Source organism: Ascaphus truei, chromosome 1 (assembly GCF_040206685.1).
Source record: "Ascaphus truei isolate aAscTru1 chromosome 1, aAscTru1.hap1, whole genome shotgun sequence".
Classification (NCBI taxonomy): domain Eukaryota; kingdom Metazoa; phylum Chordata; class Amphibia; order Anura; family Ascaphidae; genus Ascaphus; species Ascaphus truei.
This window is the reverse complement of record NC_134483.1, coordinates 55,647,539-55,667,842: the sequence shown is the minus strand read 5'-3', so window position 1 is coordinate 55,667,842 and position 20,304 is coordinate 55,647,539. Positions and strand designations below refer to the sequence as shown.

The 20,304-nt window shown below is 46.7% G+C and overlaps 1 long non-coding RNA gene across 3 annotated transcripts; it reads left to right on the top strand.

Annotated features, from left to right (window-relative positions):
* The first annotated feature begins 1,874 nt into the window (after positions 1-1,874).
* LOC142469028 (uncharacterized) lies at positions 1,875-4,673 on the top strand. Of its 3 annotated transcripts, none has more exons than XR_012788944.1 (5): positions 1,875-2,278; positions 3,457-3,526; positions 3,698-3,788; positions 4,226-4,292; positions 4,559-4,673. It is a non-coding gene; the product is annotated as an uncharacterized LOC142469028 (long non-coding RNA). The 3 variants fall into 3 exon arrangements; XR_012788945.1 differs by having other exon boundaries at positions 1,875-2,488; XR_012788943.1 differs by having other exon boundaries at positions 1,875-3,526.
* The last annotated feature ends 15,631 nt before the right edge of the window (positions 4,674-20,304 follow it).

The following is a 20,304-nucleotide window of genomic DNA, read 5'->3' as shown; positions in this document are numbered from 1 at the left end:
CGACTTGTTGGAGCACACCTTCTGGTGGCCAGGCATGCGCAAAGACATTGAAAAATTTGTGGCTTCGTGTCCCATATGCGATCAGAATAAAACACCTCGCAATAGGCCAGCAGGCCTCCTTCAGCCACTACCAATTCCAGATCGTCCATGGACACATCTCTCCATGGATTTTATTGTGGAGTTACCCAGCTCTAAAGGGATGAACACCATACTGGTGGTCGTAGATCGCTTTTCTAAACAGGCGCATTTCATCCCACTTAAAGGTTTGCCCAGCGCGCCTAAACTCTCAGAGGTCTTCGTCAAGGAGATTTTCAGACTCCACGGTACTACACAAGTCATAGTCTCGGACCGTGGCTCGCAATTTATCTTCAGATTCTGGAGAGCCTTCTGCCAACGTCTGGGCATTTCACTTCATTTCTCCTCTGGGTACCACCCACAAACGAATGGACAAACGGAAAGGACCAGTCAGTCATTAGAACAGTTCATTCGTTGTTTTGTCTCGGATTCACAGGACAATTGGTCTGATCTCCTCCCATGGGCAGAATTTTCACATAATAATCTTAGAAATGAGTTCACTCAGCAGTCCCATTTCTTCACGAATTATGGATTTCATCCCTCGTCCTTTCCTTCCACAGTCTCCACTTCGGGAGTTCCCGCTGCCGAGGACAGAATCCAGACAGACTCTTGGGAGAAGATTCAGGGGAACCTAAGACAAGCCATCAATATGCAGAAGAAACAAGCCAATCGTCACCGTCGGGAGGTTCCATCTTTTACTCCTGGACAAAAGGTCTGGCTTTCTACCAAGAATATTCGTCTCAAGGTCTCTTCACCCAAATTGGCACCCAGATTCATTGGCCCATTCGTCATTATGGAGAGAGTCAATCCTGTCACCTACCGGCTAAATTTGCCGAAAACCATGAAGATTCCTTCCGCTTTTCACATTTCACTTTTGAAACCTTTTATCCAGGATCCCCAATCATCCATTCGAGACATGCCACATCAGCCTATTCTTGTGCATTAATTTGGTTATACCTTGACGTTGGTATGCAGGCTTATGACGCTTTGGCCAAAGGGTTAACCAAATAACCAAGTATTTAATATTATTATTATTGAAGTATTTTACTTTAAACTTTTCATCATACAGTATATGTTTTGTCAATGGGATGTAGCATTGGGCACCCCCTGTCTCTTGTTGTATGCAATTGACACGCTCAGTAGCTCTCTGGTTGACATAAATATATAGTCATCATGTGGTGGGTGTGGGAGTTTGAGCTAGCTGGGAATGTGTGTTATTCTTGTGGAGGGTCAACAGGAGTTTGAGGTGCGGACAATCCTCGACTCCAGAGTATCAAGGGGGAAACTGCAATACCTCGTTCATTGGAGGGGTTTTGGTCCAGAAGAACGTGAATGGATCCCTCGGGAACAGCTACACGCTTCCAGTTTGGACAGGGCTTTTCATCACAAGCCTTGGAAGCCTGCCCTGGGTCATCCGGAGGTCTCCCCTGAAGGAGTGGTACTGTCAGGATCCTCGCCTGGCTCCGCCCCCAGCACGCGTCACGCGTCTGTACCCCTGGCACCCACAGACCGCTGTGCGCACGCAGCTACTCAATGCTTCATCCGCGGAGGCGCACTCCCGCAGTATCACCACGGCACGCACTCTCCGTCACACTCCTCGTACGCGCGCACACCGCACGCCAACGAACACTGGCAGCATCAGCTGTGTTACACCAGCAGCCAATCCTGCACTACCCTATCGGCTCGTGGCTTATGTGTGAGGTCATCATCTGCTAGTTCCTGATTGGTGCTTTCCCCTTTAAATGCCTTCCTGTTTCACTTTCACTTTGCTGAACATAAACACTGTTGTGCTATGCTTTCTGCTTCTTGGATCTTGTCTGTTCCTGTGCCTCGCCTGACTCGTGTTGTGACCCCTGCTTGTACCTGTACCTGTCTCTTCTCTACTCCTGGACTTGGGCTTGTTATTGGACCCCCGCTCTCTCCTCTCCTCAATCACGGCTTCGGATAACGACCATTCTTCTCTCTCCAACCCCGGATCACAGCAAGTACCACGGCTTCCCCGAACTCTCCTACCCCGACCCAGCTCCACGACTCCGACTTCACATTCCAGACCTGGCTTCGTGGTTGTAGGGCGGCGGTTATATACATCCCCACCTCAGCCCCGCGGTCTAGTCCTGTTTGTGTTGTGCGTGACAGTCTGCTGCGAACGGGATAGATCTTGTCGGTTTAGTTGGGATAATCCCTCCATGGTCAACTCCGCGGGGTGAGAGTACACTAAAGGAACTCCAGTGGGAGAGATCCCCAGATTATCAGTGACTATTTGGATTCTCTGTGGCAATTTGTCTCGGCATTTCTACTTGCTTGCACATTGCGTGCACTCCTGCGGTGGTAATATTTTTCCAAAGTCAATCCTGGGCTTGAACATCCCAGTGAATTCATGACAATGAGCCTGCATCAATATTTTGTTTCCCAGGTCTGTATTTTAGACTGAAATTGTAAGTGGCCAATGCTGCCAACCACCTATGTCCAGTGGCATCCAGTTTCGATGATGTTAGAATATACGTAAGGGGATTGTTGTCTGTGTGTACTACAAACGCTGCTCCATATAGATAGTCATGTAGTTTGTCCACTACCACCCATTTCAAAGCCAAAAACTCCAGTTTGTGTACTGGGTAGTTTTTCTGAGACGGCATCAACCCCTGGCTCACAAACGCTACTGGTCTCAGTCCCTCTTGGTGCTCTTGGTACAGCACTGCCCCTAGTCCATCCAAACTGGCATCTACATGCAGCACATAGGGCTTTTGTGGATCTGCAAATGCTAGTACTGGCGTCTTCATCAGGCAGGCTTTTATGGCTTGGAAAGCCTCACACTTAGGAGTCCATCTATTCAAAAATGGTTCATTCATTTTGAAAAAAATAAATACAAATTATATATATATAATTCTTTTATATATACATTAATATATGTATATAGAGCGAGAGCGGCGACTTTGTCCAAAATAAATTTAATTTGCAAAGAAACGTCAATTTCGCTACAAATTCAAACTGTGGAAAAAAATTCACCCATCTTTACCGGTATCAGCTTTGACGCATTGGACTCTTTTTTTTCAAGGCAGCATCAAATAAAAGAAGACGAATGCTAATAAATGTGAAGCAGAATTTTAACCAGAGACACAGAATTTGATACAACATATATAACTTCCCCTCCCTAACTCCTTATATTGAGACTCCTCAAATCCCAAAGCTAAGACACACTGTGCACATACTGTATTGGTATGAAGCACCTGGATGCTTTGATGCAAATAGATGCAACATAAAAATGCACTAGTTTTGCTCCAGAATAACCCTGATACAATGTGTGCGTGTGCGTGTAGGGTAATATATATATTGTGAATGCAGAGACATACCCTACCACTAATGATATTTCTCCACTTGGTGTAGGTCCTGTTCCATGACATCAAAGGACAGGAACAGCCAGTACTGTAAGAAGCTGTGTACCATCAAGCTAAAGGTACGAATGTGCTAGTGTTTAGGTCACTACCTTTTGGGGACAAAAGATGCTTATTTTGTAAGGGTTAATGCGAGGGCTAGGGTTCACATCTAAATAAACTGGACTGCTTAGTGGGGAGTGAACTGTAAGCTCTTTGGCTCAGTGTATGAAGGTTTTTGCATTCTTCTGCAGGCCTAGGTTTCCAGAACAAGACCTTGTTCACCTCACATCACGGGAACGGGGCAGCTAGTACTGCAGGATGCAGAGCCTCATTGAGGACTAGGTAATCACAATGCTGTATATTCTCTGTAACAGTACCCTAGTCTCTCTCCATCTCTGTCCCCTGTTACCGTCTCTGCCTACAATTCTACATGCAGTTGTAATCCAGCAAAGAGGAGATATTTGTATATATTCTCAAATATGGAAATTATTGTAGAGATAGAAAAGTGCACGGTGGCTTAATTTCAGTGATCTTTGCCACAGTGGCTGCAACGTCTGGTTATCTCGGTAACGTTGGCAGTTTTTATCATACAAATTATTACCAATACATTCAGAAAAAGATTTTGTGAACTTTAATAATGTGCAGAATAGTTTTGAATGGGACCTGAAGCCTGTTCATAAATCTCGGGTCAAGAGAGAACCTGTTATTTGTTCATACAAATGCCAGACAATAATATAATAAATAATATAATAAATGCTGTTTATATCTTTGCTTTGTAGATCCTGTTTCATTACATCAGAGAACAGGAGTGGACATACTGCAGGAAGAGACTCCTTTTACAAACAGGTAATTTTCACGTCTAGGATTTGGGACATACTTGAAGCTGTATTGATACAATTTGGTCTTTCACTCAATGTGAACATTTTCTCTTCTGTCGGTTTGCTTGTGACAGCAGGACATCATTTTGAGTTGAGTTTCTTTTATCTGACACTGGTATTTTGTAGAGAAAAAGAAAAGCTAAAAAGGATGGTGGGGTTAGATGGGAAAATGCAAAAGGTTGTGGATGTCTGGAACTTCCATTAATTGTAAGTAATTTCCATGTTTCAATGCAGAGTCATCAAAAGGCGTCAAGTGACTGAGGGAATAACACCAAACAAGAAAACAACATCCTCCTCTTAAGATTTATTGACTTAAAATATAAAAATGCAATAAAAAAATGTAAATTCCTTTATTCAGTTATTTCTTTTTTTTAAACCAGACGGCCTCTCTCTGATCTCTCTGCCCAGCTCTTAGACTGGTTGCGGCCTGGTAGGATTAACGCTGTGGGAATCCCATTCAGAAGCTGGGACACCCGCTGCATTATCCCTTCATGGCAGCAAGCATTCTGGCCTTAGGCCGCAGTCCCAGTCTGCACTGTAGCATGTGCGCCCGTCGGGGGGGGGGGGGCTTTGAGTGCACGTGTGAAAACCGCAATCTGCAGTCCTCGGGTGGGATGCAGGAGATTGCGACGGGGGGCGTGGTGGGGGTTTTGCAGGGGCGTGACCACGCCCTCACGCGGCTGGTTGGCCCTCATTGGCTGAACCGCCGGTGGGGGCGTGGCCAGCCCTCCATCGCAAGTTGTAAAGACAGTTTTCCTGTCTTTGCAAAAACTTGTAGTAGAGCGCGGCTGCCGAATGCGCGCCAAGGTGCGTAGTCCGGCTGATTGGGGGGGCAGTGCTTATTCGTAGAACGTACTGGGGATGCAGCCTTATGAGAGCTGCGATCGGGCCGCAGTCGAATCCCATTCATCAGCACTTTTCCTCACACCCACACGAAATGCAAATAGCGCCAGATCTGTACGTTCATCATAATCGAGCAATAAAAACAAACAAACCTAGCTCCTATCCGGAGCATGGACTATTACAGCGGTTAGGCTCTAACTATAAATTGCAGGGCTAAGCCCCTTACCAAGTATAACAACCAAAGTCAGTGGCAGTTGTTTACCTTCAGGCTCCCGGCTTCCTTGTGGCTAGGGTAGGGGGCAGTGGGGGAAGGGCAGGGAAGCCCCAGTGCAGCGTGGTCTCTCTATACAGCGATCCAGGGTATATAAGTCCTGCTAACGAGCCAGGAGAAAGATGGTCAATTACCTCAGACTGTTCTCTAGCTGCGATTAACCAGCTCACCACTGGACTCAGTAGCTACACCCATGCTTTCCCTGTATAGCTATTAGACAGCTGTCACAGCTAGTATGAGGTTTAAGGGTTAAAGTGTATAGGATCATCCGATTCTGCCCTCCCCTTTCTATCCCATCATCAGGTATGTCATCCTGGGGAGCAACTTAGTATAAATACAAGAGATGGGTGGGACAGTCCAAATCCGATCCCAAGAATTTCCAAGGCTGGGCCCTTAAAATTAATTCTGTAGGGTAACATTCGTGTACGGATTTTTCCATTTTCAATCTGTGCTGATTACTTAAAATCCCCCTATGTGACTCAGTTATGCAGAATTTAAATAACCGTCTGGCGGATTAATCACAGCCAGAAATACAACAGCATGGCACATGACACGGTCACATTACTATGTGGCCATGCCCACTTATCTGCACAGCAATTTGAGAGAGGGTGAGACACAGGAGATGGCTGCAGTGAGAGGGTGATAGGGAGACACAAGGAATCACACGGAAACAACACAGAACACAGACACTAACAAATATATATCTATACATATATTTATTTATTTTTTATATATTTTTGTTAAATATTATTTTATATTAATATAATTTTCTTCGTTTTTACATTTGTTTAATTTATTTTATTGTTATGGATTATTTTGGATTGTAAAGTATCTACTGTAAATGCCGTTACTCTAAAAGGTCTTTAATTCAATGTAAATCATAAAAATCAAAACACAATTTCAGTAACAAAACGTAAAGAAGTTTGACTTAGAACGCGCGTGCTTGGCACACGCCCTGTTTCTGTTTTTTTATAATCATTACAGTTACTATATCATATTAATCTATATACGATTCACGTGTTATATGTTTACACACCTTGCATCTTTTCTACTTCTGAGTTTTTTTATGATAAACGATAGATTTTTTTTAAATTTTGCTATTTGTACTTCTATATTGATACTCACTGGGAATTCCTCTAGAGACTGGGGGGCTATGCACTAAGCTCAATGGGTTTGCGTTCTGATTTTCCAAAAAAGCAGGTTCGTTAAAAAGTGAGGCCGGGGACGCGATTCACTAAGGCCTTGAGCCCATTTTTTAACGTACCTGCTCAAAATAGCTCAAAACACCCACAGCGTACGTGTTGCTTTTTTCCCCCCTGCTAGTGTTCTTAACCTAGCTGATAGAAAAAAAAGCCGCATGTAACATTTGCATGGAGATTCTGTATCTCCATGCAAGGCTGTTACAGGCGATCGTACACTAAATAAATACATTTTAATAATAGTGTACATGAGCACGGGGTCTCAGGACCTGAACCGCATTGGTTTCAGGTCCGAGGACCCCCTACTTCAGGAGATACAGGCTCCGTTATAGGGTGCCGGTATCCCCTGCACTTTAAAGCTCCCGCGTCACGTGACGGGACATTTAAATTCTGCAGGGGATACCGGCACCCAATAAAGGGGCCTGTATCTCCTGAAGAAGGGTGTCCCCGAGGCTGAAACCAATGCGGTTCAGCTCAGGAGACCCCCTGCACATCTACACTACTGTCAAAACAAACATAACAATAAACAATAATTCCTTACCGTAGCGGCTATCCGCTATGGTAATGAAGCTGCATTAATGTAAATTTTAATAATAGTGTGCGGGAGCAGGGGGACCCCTGAGCTGAACCGCATTGATATCTGCCTCAGAGACCCCCTGCTTCCCGAGTTACAGGAAAAACGGTCCGTGAGGTCCAGAAACGGAGCGCAGCAGTTGCGAAGAATGGGGGCTACAAACCAGCAGAAACGGTTAAAAGAACTTTATTGTATGATGAGTGGGGGGTACAGAACTACTCTGACGCGTTTCGGGAACAAATCCCTTTATCAAAGTGTGAGTTCGTATCTGTACACCCTCCCGTATAAGTATGCGATCCCCCGCCCCCAACAGTGACGTCACAGGATAGAATAGTGGTGCGAACGCCTCCACGGACAAATCCCATTGGCAGAAGCTATCCGCCAATGGGATGCCAGATGGAGGGCCTGCCTCTCGTGTGTAAGGTGGTTGCGGTGGGACAGAGATACAAAGCGGGGAGTATACAGAAGAAAAAAGGTAAACAAAGTAACACAATGATAAAAACAATGTAGCCGAGGGGCTAATAAAAATAAAAACACGAACTTGAATCATATCATAGCAAAGGAAGGATACATGTATAACTAATAAGTGGATATCTATAAACTCAGATACTTGAAGATGGACATATAGAGCCATAAAGCATAAAACACATTGTAAAGCTAAATGTGGGTTGATAGAAAATAGATAAATAAATGGATAAAGCAATGAAAATGAAAATATTAAATGATAAAGGAAAACCAATACTAGGTCAGGAACACACATATATGTACATATATATGTTTTGCATAGTGTTACATGATGCACAGATTAATTGCATCATGTACACACAATGCAATTGTGTGATATTTCATATACATTTGTGTAGCTGCTGGTTTGTTGTTTTATATTTACAATTGCTGCTGGATTTATTTTAACATGCAATGTGGTGATTTTAAGATTAAGAATTCATGTTTTGATTTATGCGTGTTTTAGGTGTTTCACAATGGGCAAATAATCTATTATCCATATCTGGATAATAGTTATTTTGCACATAATTGTACTGTATGTGTTGGTGGGGGGGATTGATGTATCTTATATTATTTATACACTCATTCTGACTTTATTATGTACATTATGTCCATTTGTATAATTGATTAATGTTCCGCCCATTAGAGTAGCCAATAGTTAATTGGTTTGTACTATATATATGGAAGACCACTGGGGTTGACCCTTATGATTCCTGAAGAAGTGGCAACAGCTACAAAACGCGTAGAATCTAACGTAGCCGGTTAGAGGACACTGTTTGGGGAATATTGACGTGAGGAGGTGCTGGCAAACAAGCTGGAGAGATCGCAGCGGTATACAGCGTCTTCCGCCCTGACTGCCGCGTCACAGGAAGTGACGTCACCGGACATGATGCATGCAGAAGCATCTCTGAGTGACTGTACCAGCGGCATTCCCCCACGAGTCACCTACGGCTCTCTCCAACGACTGTTATCTCTGTACAAATGTGAGTGCATTACCTGTGTTTTTGTGCCACATTATACCCTTATGTACTATACTATTGTGTGCTCTTTTTCTTTATCATACCCTTGGTAGGTACACTCAACATTTATGGACCCATCTAGCCCACCAGATACACAGATCTAATATCACCATTATCAGAAGGCTTCCATTATACAAGGGCTCCTGTCAGAGAGAGAAGGATCTCTGACATGTCTGTTACCTATCCATTTATTGTGAGTGAGACCTATTTAGAGATTACTGTTTGCACATATTATTTATATGGTCTGCACTATTATTTCTTCCACTTTTTTCCCTGCATATTATCTGAAGAATTGAGCGCTCCCCCCACCTGGAAGACATCGCAAGAACTCTGGACCTGGACAGTCCATTAAGGGTGTAGAGCTGCTGTTATATATTTTTTCACATTTGGTGAAGGATTTTTTTATTCACTATATATCATTTGTATATTTTCTTGTAATTCACATTTGTATATCACATTTATATCACTTTTATAATTGTAATTAGTTCACTATTAGAAGCGCCAGGTACCATCCTTTTGTTACATTTAATGTATAGGTCAGGTTTATTTTTTTTACATACAGGGTTGGTTCCTTTTGGTTTGCGGGGGACCTCTGGAGACCACCTGCGGTATCCTGGGGCTTCTTACGGGTACCAGGCTGCCGGATCCACGCGGGACACGAACCGGTGGCTCTGTGGGGGCACCGCGGACCCGTAGGGACCACCGTGGGTCCCCAGACCCCTGTGGGAACCACCCGAGGCCCTTCAGACACCTGTGGGTCTGACCCGGGGCCCCTCAGACATCTGTGGGCCTACCGTGGGGACCCCATTGTGGCCCACGGTGACCACCTGGTGGACCATGGCGCCTGGCGGGAACCACCAACAGGCCTCCAGACCCTGTGTAAAACATGATGCTGGGCACCTGTAGGTCTGTGAGGTGACCCGTCAGGCCCACCGGGGACTCCCGTGGGCCTGGGGTATTAACCCTGTATGTAAAATAATAAATCATATATTTATGGGGGGGGCACAGGTGGTGGGTTATGTATTTAATAAATATAATGATGTTTATTGTGGGGCAGTGTATTGTTTTTATTGTGGGTACTGGGGGTGGGGGAAATGGGTATTGGCCTCAAGGGTATGTGGGTAGGCTTTCCCTTGTGGGTAGTGGGTGAGGATGGTTAGGCCTCACAGGGTGGGGGGGAGTGGGGGAGGGTATGTAGGCCTCCTGAGTGGTGGGTGAGGGTGGGTTAACCCCTTAATGACTGTAGCGGTTTATAACCGCTATGGTGATTAAGGGGTTAGGGGACATTACATTGGATGTTTTTATTCTTGTGTATGTTTTGCAGCATCGGAGGGGGCATGGGCAGGATGAAGATGAGGATGAAGACGGCCTTCATCGTGGGTGCCTGGAAAAGGTAAATGTAAATCCCATTGGCAAAAGCTATCCGCCAATGGGATGCCAGATGGAGGGCCTGCCTCTCGTGTGTAAGGTGGTTGCGGTGGGACAGAGATACAAAGCGGGGAGTATACAGAAGAAAAAAGGTAAACAAAGTAACACAATGATAAAAACAATGTAGCCGAGGGGCTAATAAAAATAAAAACACGAACTTGAATCATATCATAGCAAAGGAAGGATACATGTATAACTAATAAGTGGATATCTATAAACTCAGATACTTGAAGATGGACATATAGAGCCATAAAGCATAAAACACATTGTAAAGCTAAATGTGGGTTGATAGAAAATAGATAAATAAATGGATAAAGCAATGAAAATGAAAATATTAAATGATAAAGGAAAACCAATACTAGGTCAGGAACACACATATATGTACATATATATGTTTTGCATAGTGTTACATGATGCACAGATTAATTGCATCATGTACACACAATGCAATTGTGTGATATTTCATATACATTTGTGTAGCTGCTGGTTTGTTGTTTTATATTTACAATTGCTGCTGGATTTATTTTAACATGCAATGTGGTGATTTTAAGATTAAGAATTCATGTTTTGATTTATGCGTGTTTTAGGTGTTTCACAATGGGCAAATAATCTATTATCCATATCTGGATAATAGTTATTTTGCACATAATTGTACTGTATGTGTTGGTGGGGGGGATTGATGTATCTTATATTATTTATACACTCATTCTGACTTTATTATGTACATTATGTCCATTTGTATAATTGATTAATGTTCCGCCCATTAGAGTAGCCAATAGTTAATTGGTTTGTACTATATATATGGAAGACCACTGGGGTTGACCCTTATGATTCCTGAAGAAGTGGCAACAGCTACAAAACGCGTAGAATCTAACGTAGCCGGTTAGAGGACACTGTTTGGGGAATATTGACGTGAGGAGGTGCTGGCAAACAAGCTGGAGAGATCGCAGCGGTATACAGCGTCTTCCGCCCTGACTGCCGCGTCACAGGAAGTGACGTCACCGGACGTGACGCATGCAGAAGCATCTCTGAGTGACTGTACCAGCGGCATTCCCCCACGAGTCACCTACGGCTCTCTCCAACGACTGTTATCTCTGTACAAATGTGAGTGCATTACCTGTGTTTTTGTGCCACATTATACCCTTATGTACTATACTATTGTGTGCTCTTTTTCTTTATCATACCCTTGGTAGGTACACTCAACATTTATGGACCCATCTAGCCCACCAGATACACAGATCTAATATCACCATTATCAGAAGGCTTCCATTATACAAGGGCTCCTGTCAGAGAGAGAAGGATCTCTGACATGTCTGTTACCTATCCATTTATTGTGAGTGAGACCTATTTAGAGATTACTGTTTGCACATATTATTTATATGGTCTGCACTATTATTTCTTCCACTTTTTTCCCTGCATATTATCTGAAGAATTGAGCGCTCCCCCCACCTGGAAGACATCGCAAGAACTCTGGACCTGGACAGTCCATTAAGGGTGTAGAGCTGCTGTTATATATTTTTTCACATTTGGTGAAGGATTTTTTATTCACTATATATCATTTGTATATTTTCTTGTAATTCACATTTGTATATCACATTTATATCACTTTTATAATTGTAATTAGTTCACTATTAGAAGCGCCAGGTACCATCCTTTTGTTACATTTAATGTATAGGTCAGGTTTATTTTTTTTACATACAGGGTTGGTTCCTTTTGGTTTGCGGGGGACCTCTGGAGACCACCTGCGGTATCCTGGGGCTTCTTACGGGTACCAGGCTGCCGGATCCACGCGGGACACGAACCGGTGGCTCTGTGGGGGCACCGCGGACCTGTAGGGACCACCGTGGGTCCCCAGACCCCTGTGGGAACCACCCGAGGCCCTTCAGACACCTGTGGGTCTGACCCGGGGCCCCCCAGACATCTGTGGGCCTACCGTGGGGACCCCATTGTGGCCCACGGTGACCACCTGGTGGACCATGGCGCCTGGCGGGAACCACCAACAGGCCTCCAGACCCTGTGTAAAACATGATGCTGGGCACCTGTAGGTCTGTGAGGTGACCCGTCAGGCCCACCGGGGACTCCCGTGGGCCTGGGGTATTAACCCTGTATGTAAAATAATAAATCATATATTTATCGGGGGGGCACAGGTGGTGGGTTATGTATTTAATAAATATAATGATGTTTATTGTGGGGCAGTGTATTGTTTTTATTGTGGGTACTGGGGGTGGGGGAAATGGGTATTGGCCTCAAGGGTATGTGGGTAGGCTTTCCCTTGTGGGTAGTGGGTGAGGATGGTTAGGCCTCACAGGGTGGGGGGGAGTGGGGGAGGGTATGTAGGCCTCCTGAGTGGTGGGTGAGGGTGGGTTAACCCCTTAATGACTGTAGCGGTTTATAACCGCTATGGTGATTAAGGGGTTAGGGGACATTACATTGGATGTTTTTATTCTTGTGTATGTTTTGCAGCATCGGAGGGGGCATGGGCAGGATGAAGATGAGGATGAAGACGGCCTTCATCGTGGGTGCCTGGAAAAGGTAAGTGTAATATGTTTTTACTGTATTTATTGAAAGTTATATGTATTTAAAATGGGCAAAGGCATTATTATCCATATGTGGATAATAGTAATTTTGCCCATTATTGTATAGTATGTGTTAGGGGGGTGTATTTAGTTCTAAATATTGTTTATTATTTTTGGAGGTGCAACATTGGTACCGCAGGCACGCGGGTACCCCGGGACTCACGCGGGGACTCCCGGACTCCCTCGGGGACCCCCGCGGGGTCAGCCGGGGACACCAGCCGGCCTGTTGTACGGGTTTTGCACATGCAAAAATGTAAAGCAATAATTTTTTCTAAGTCCAGCTTTTTTTGCGTTTACCTTGAGCTGACGTGTTCTGATCAACGCAACTTTCACGTACGCTAAGGTTGCGTTGCTTAGTGCATCCCGCTTAAGGGCAGAATTTAACGCAAACAGGGTAACGAACGAGCAAAGTTGGACTTAGAAAAAAATCCTGAAAAAAGTAAGTTTTAGAGCGCAAAGTGCCTGTTTGCGTTGCTTTGTGCATCGGGTTCAGTGCAACATCACGTTCTAAGAGCACTTTGCGCTCTAAAAGTGACTTAACGGAGCTTAGTGCATGACCCCCAGTGTGTGTGTATCTGGCACAGCCTGTCCCCTGTTATACAGATCTTTGTGTGTGTGACACAGCCTGTCCCGTTATACAGATCTCTGTGTGTGTGACACAGCCTGTCCCGTTATTCAGATGTGTGTGTGTGTGTATGTGTTTGTGTGTGTGTGACACAGCCTGTCCCGTTATACAGATCACTGTTTGGGAGACACAGCCAGTCCCGTTATACAGATCTGTGTATGTGACACAGCCTGTCCCGTTACACGTGTGTGTATCTGGCCTCTACGCATGTGCACCCGGCGGCGTTGCTGGCCTCTGCGCATGCCAAAGGCTCATAATTCCCTGCCGCCATGACCTATACAAAATATATTCTTCCACTTCTCCACATGTGAGTGGTACAAAGCTAGTTATTCCACCATTGCTGAATGCGATGTTGCAATTCCGTATAGGGTGTAATGGGTATTCCTTCCTGTCTGACCCACCCAATCTCACATTGGCCGTGTGGTCTAACCGGTCCCCATTACATGATCGTGTCGGGTGGTGCACCTGTAGGCAACAGGTCTCCTGAGTCTCCCGCATGATGGTGTGTGGGGATATCAACCGGACAGGTGGCTGAGGTAGTGAGTGCGAGTCCTACCTATATCATGTGCAGCGCCTCCACCTCATCAGGATCTGTGCTTCCGCAGGGAGATGGTCCTGGTGAGGAACTCCTTCTTGGTGGTGTCATCCACTGTTGAGTAATCTCACACTCACACAGTGGGGGTATCTTTGAATAGGGCATCTTTATTGATGGTATCGATATGATAGACTGCCCCTGGCATCTGTCAGCTTTAGCCGCACATCTCTCTGTGCTGTCCCTTTGCCAGGTACACCCTCCCAATTGGAGTGGGATCCCCTCTCCCCGTAGGGAGATCACCCCTGTGCCAGGTCCCTGGACACAGTGTGGACTTGACAGGCTTGATTTGGAAACCAGTACCACTAGTTACAGCACTAGTGGGCACAAAGCTATCCTGCAATCCCTTTCACAGGAACCAAAACACTTCAGCAACAACAACCTAACTTTGACAGTGCTGTGCCTTATATACCTCAGGGGGCAGGCACATCTCTGATGTCACTAACCAGGGACTCAGAGCACTCCCATCCATACATAGGGCACCTCACCAGGGTGTGAGGGAAAACCTCCATAACTACTGCTGGCATTCCTGTACTTACCAGGGTTTACTGCCAGCAGAGAAGATGTCTGCAGTCCATTATTATGCATGGCTACATACTCCCCCTGGTGAATCCCCACCGTCCCGGCTGGGACCTAATTTTGGTGTACCTTGCGCCAGGAAGCACTGCAAAAGAACACAAAAATTAGAAATGCAAAACATCATTGAATTACATAATAATGCAACGGTATGACGCTCACTGACCAGCAGGGAGCGCTAGGCTAAACACAGACTCTCTATTCTGGCAACCTAATAGTAGTGTCGAGGGTCTGGCTTTCTCACCTCCCTTCCTGCTGCATCTGTCACCGTGACACTGTACTCCCGGGGCAGACCACGCTCATTCCTGTACACTACCTTGTGCATGTAAACGCTGCGCCCGATAGTCCACACCCTCATTAACTGGGAAACCCTTTGCTCAGCTTGAGCACCTGTAATGACACCCCCTTTATTAACAATGTAATATTCAATATCCTCCCGGAGCCACCTATCCCTGTGGTCCTCGATTTCTCTCATAAGGGGTTCTGGGACGTATGGGTACTCAAGTCCATGAGACCGCTTATATTTGGCCGCAATAGCCGTTCTGCACGACAGGACCGGGTCAATTTAGCATGGCCAGCCCTCCCCGGTAACACCCATGACAGGGGCTCGTCTGGATCCACTGGATCCTCTAATCCATCTGGACCTTTTGGTCTGATGAGGCCTCTCCTAATCTTACCCCACCTATCCTGCAGCTCCTTCAGGTAAGCCGCATCGTCAAATTCGCCTTTAGCCCACCAGTGATCCACCACCCCATCTCTTTCTAGAATAAATCTGGTTCGATCAATCCAGGCTACATATCCTTCATACAAAGGCGCCCACCATCTAGTTTCCCTGAGCTCATCCTGAACTGACTCTAAGGATTCCTCTTCTTCGGGTCCCCCAGAAGATACTCCCAAGGTACCCTCAGATGGCACCGCATGCCCCCTGTCCCGCGGCTTGTTCCCAATAGTGACGCTCATAGCGCTGGGACAGTCACTTGACACCGACACTTGTCGTGAAATCCTGCCTCCTCCCACCGATCCATCATCGGACGTCCCCCAGTCCAGGCTCCCAGTCCGTTCCTCTGAAGTGACCCGGGAATCCCCTGACATCCCTAAACTAGAAGATGACCCAAACGTGAAAACGACTGGGGCAGGGACTTTAGCTAAGGCCTTTGGACTATCTTTGGGGTTGGACGGGGTTTGGGGATAGGGCCGGACAGTTGGTATGTGCAGGACTACGACCTACTCCTCAGCACTACCTGGCTCAGCTCCGCCACAAAGTCTCTCCGCTTCCACGGTACATGAACTCTTCACTCTCCGGATCGATCGCCCATTCTTGCTCGATCGTAGAGGCGCGATCATCTCCCACTCGACCTCGCTTGGGTCACCGCAAACGATCGCCGTGCACGCACGTGCCTCGCCGCCATCTTGAGTTAGGTCCCCAATCAGGACCTCTTCTTCCACAAGGACATCCGGCAATGCCCTGCTCCTGCGCGATCCCGCCTGGGCCTGGCTCTGCTCTTCCTTGATCACCACCCCCGGAGCCTGAGATAAGCACGGCTTTGACTTACTACTCCGTAGTGTCGTGGTGGATCGACCTCCGTCCGAACCGCTGGTCACCACGCCCGTGGGACTCCGCTGCTCGGACTGCCGTGGTACGGGTGACACTCGACTCCGTGTGTCCACACCACACGGGATGGCCACTCGCCGAAGCGTACCGCTGGTATGGTACTCTGGCAACAAATCTAGCACATCCGATAGCCTTGCGCACTCCTCGTCCGAGGACTCTAGCTTCACATTAGGTGGGGCATCCTGCTAGGGGATCGGCGGTGAGCCCCTCTCTTGTCACCCCGTCGGTGACTGTGCTTTTCCTTCTTGAGAACCGGCACTGGTCCCTGTTCTTCGGGACCCGTGGTCTCTCTCCACAACGCACCAGGAAGCTCCGCTGCCAACATGGGGACATCTTCCTTTGTTTCTACAGCTTGCACCGGCACAAAGGTCGGCATGGGCCATAGATAGTGCAATCCACAATGAGGGCATCTGGCAGCAGTGCCCACGGCTCCGCCCGGCAGTCTGCACTGCAGGCAGAGACACGCCACAGTCTCTACACCCTCTACCCGGAGGATCAGGAAGCCTCCTGGAGCCGAGTAGGGATGCGAAGTGATCAACAGACACTGTTCAGTTTGATCGGGTACCCCAGCCATATTCACTAGTGGTGGTACTCTCCCTAATGGTCTATACTGCTCACTGGCTCCTCGCAACTGGAGTACAGGGGCTGGTTTGGCAACCCCTCCTCCTGCCTTCTCCATCCGCATCTGGCGAAACTGCAAACCACTCCCCCTGGTTGAAACTTGGGGGAGGTCTCATAGACTTGTAGGCTGACCCAGCACAAGGGCGGAGTGAGTCATAGTCCATGAGAGCGCGGCACCAGCTTTCGCGCCACACTCCCCAACAGGGTGGGGTTTTCCCGTTGCTGCCACTTCTGGCCAACTTTCAGCAAGCTGCAAAGTTGCAAGACTTTCTGCAACTGGCCCATGCGGTGTTTTGGGAACGCGGGAACCGCCATCTTGGTTTGTACTGTCTCTTTGTTTCACGGTTGAGGTAGCGTTTGGTTGTTTGTATATCGAATGATAAGCAAGTCCATTATGTTCCTCCCACCTAACGATACTGTCGCCCTCGCTGTCCTCAGGGTTACTACCCCAAGGGCCTAAGCAGGACAAACACGGCGCAGCCACGGCTTTCACGCCATTCCACAACAGGCTCACAAAAGTCTCTTCTGTAGCTTGTTCTTCATACTCGCACAGGACAGGTGCGTTCTCTTCCTCGGCCTCCGTCCGCCATCTTGGACCTTCTGTACCTTGCAGATCCTCCATTCTTGCGATTTCCTCTCAGCCACTGAATATTGGATTTTTGTACATGGAGCTCCTCTCTGCGGGGCAGCTACCACATCGATACAATAAAAATGCCGTGTGCACCACCTTGTGTACCTAACGTAGGTCTGACTCGTGTTTGCACTACCTCAGGCTAGGCTCACTCTTTCTGTGTCTACTGTAACTCCTTCCTCTCAGTCTGTGCTCCTCTTGGTAGGTAGTCTGGAATGGAGACTAGAGTACTCTGGCTCTTCCATGCAGTACTTTGGGCGTCTACCTACTGTTGGCTAGAATAGCGCGGACCCTTCCAGAATTCCTGCCCTAAGTTACCAGTTTATACTTTCAGGCGTCCCCCACCAGCGCTACCTCAAGGCGACTAGGACAGCAATAGCCCCCCTCTCCAGACCCACTAACCCCTTGCAGGATCCCAGGTTGTCTGTGCGGTCTGCAGCTCCAGCAGCTCCCTGACTACCCCTGACTCCGTCCCACGCAGCACAAAGTGGCAGCAGACACTCTCCCTGTTTCCTAGTGTGCCTAGCAAAAGCCTGTCCTGTTGACAGGTATCTCAGCAGAGCCTCCAAATGTAACGGGTATTCCCTCCTGTCTGACCCACCCAATCTCACATTGGCCCGTGTGGTCTAACCGGTCCCTGAGGGCTTACTGCCAGCAGAGAAGATGTTTGCAGTCCATTATTATGCATGGCTACAAGGGCAAAATATACAACTTAACCAAAGCAGGGACCTCTTATTAGTCATTAAACTAATTTATGTTTTTAATTTTGTCTGCGATTGAACCAGCCATTACCTCCACTTGTCTGGTTCAACACTGCCGACAAGCTCTATGGACTAAAAACTCATCCCCAGCGGTGGACAGCCACTTATTGCCTCGCTGTACCCCGATAAACATGTAACTGACTGTGGTAACCCCTCTGTCACAAGCCTAATTAATGCTGCCTTTTAGGAAGTCCAACATTATTTTTATTTTTTTTACAATGATGTCTATCATTTCTTAAATACCCTGGTGTTCCTTACACATTTACGCCCAGCCGGGATTAAAGATTACAATTGGCTGGAAGTAACAGCCTTGACGAACTCCACTGGACTTGATGGATATGCTTAGTACTTCTTTGCAAAAGGCAGAGGTGGGCTTCACACCTACACCTCCTGAGTGATTTGATCCTAAATCCGGTGCCTTTTACCTGCTCAGCAATGTTTACCAGCAACTTTCCATGTATTATCTCTTTTTATTCTAAGCCAGAACATAAATGTAGGGAGACTGCAGATTGCTTCATTGAAAAAGAACAAACAACAAAATGGTCACTGAAAAAAACAAAATGGCCACCCTCGCCGTCATGGTCCCTGAAAAAAACAAAATGGCCACCCTCGCCATCACTCATTTAATAACCTTTTTTTTTTCATCTCAGACTGCTGTTTAATATGGTGATAAACAAGATAACAGACAGATAATGATGCATTACAACATTAATTAAATGGAATGGAAGTTACTAAACTGTTAACTAACCCTATTGTTTATTTAATAAAGGGAATCTTTGCATCTTTCATGGCTGAACCCGTCTATTTTCAGTGCCGGGGACCCCTTGCTTCCCGATACTTACTGGTGAGGTTACCGGCTTTAAATCTCCCTCCAGGGTAAACAAAATAGCTGCCAAATTTTGAGCAAATAAGAAGCTGCAACTTCACTTTAAGATTCACATCTTCTTGCATTTATAGCACCTGCATAGGGCTTCCCATGAAGAATAGATTTATCAAATCACTTCGTTCTCCGGAATCTAATCTGGCGTTCAGTAAATTGAATTTGGATGTTATGCACCAAAAAAGGTCATACACCAATATATTCTGAGCTATTTAGCTCTATAGCACTGCCACTGCTTATTCTGTGAGCGACCTTGTTACCATCCCATTCCTTAACTGTAAATTCAGGGCTGTGGCATATTGCAGGATACCAGTATACTGTACCTCAGGTTAAAGCCCAACAGCTGATCCCATGGATCACACATACATTTAACACCCATGACATCTGTATACATCATTTTATGGCAGCATTGCAGCTACACCTCAGACTGCACACCTTACACCATGGGTAGGGTGACCAGATTTTGAAAATGAAAAACCGGGACATTTTTTTTTTTACATAACAGTTTATTTATTGTAGTACACTTATACTTTACTACCAGTAGTCCTTGTTACATAGTTACGTGTGTGTGTGTGTGTGTGTGTGTGTGTGTGTGTGTGTGTCGGATGACCTCACTAATCGAACAAAAAAAAACCCAGATGTGAATGATTCTGAACCCATTAACCAGTGTCAGGATGCCCCCTCTTCACAATTTCTAAAGCAGCAATCCCGCCTGGGATCTTACCTGATCCGCAGTCCCTCAAGGTACTATACTGGAGGGGAGGCATTCCTTACCTGTCTTCCGATGTCTCCCGCGTGAAACTTGAGTCAGATCTGGAAGAAAGCAGGATAGGTTACTTCGGTTTAGGTATACGGCAGTTAAGATAAGACATAGAGGGAGAGGGGGACAGGGAGGGTGAGGGAGACAGGGAGGGAGAGGGAGACAGGGAGGGAGAGGGAGACAGGGATAGAGACAGGGAGGGAGAGGGAGACAGGGAGGGGGAGGGAGACAGGGAGGGAGACAGAGAGGGAGACAGAGAGGGAGAGAGAGATGGACAGAGAGGGAGAGGGAGGGAGAGAGAGGGAGAGGGAGGGGGAGACAGGGAGGGAGACAGAGAGGGAGGGGGAGACAGGGAGGGAGGGAGAGGGAGAGAGGGAGGAAGAGAGAGGGAGGGAGAGGGAGGGAGAGGGAGGGGGAGACAGGGAGGGAGAGAGAGGGAAACAGGGAGGGAGAGAGAGGGAGACGGGGAGGGAGAGAGAGGGAGATGGGGAGGGAGAGAGAGGGAGAC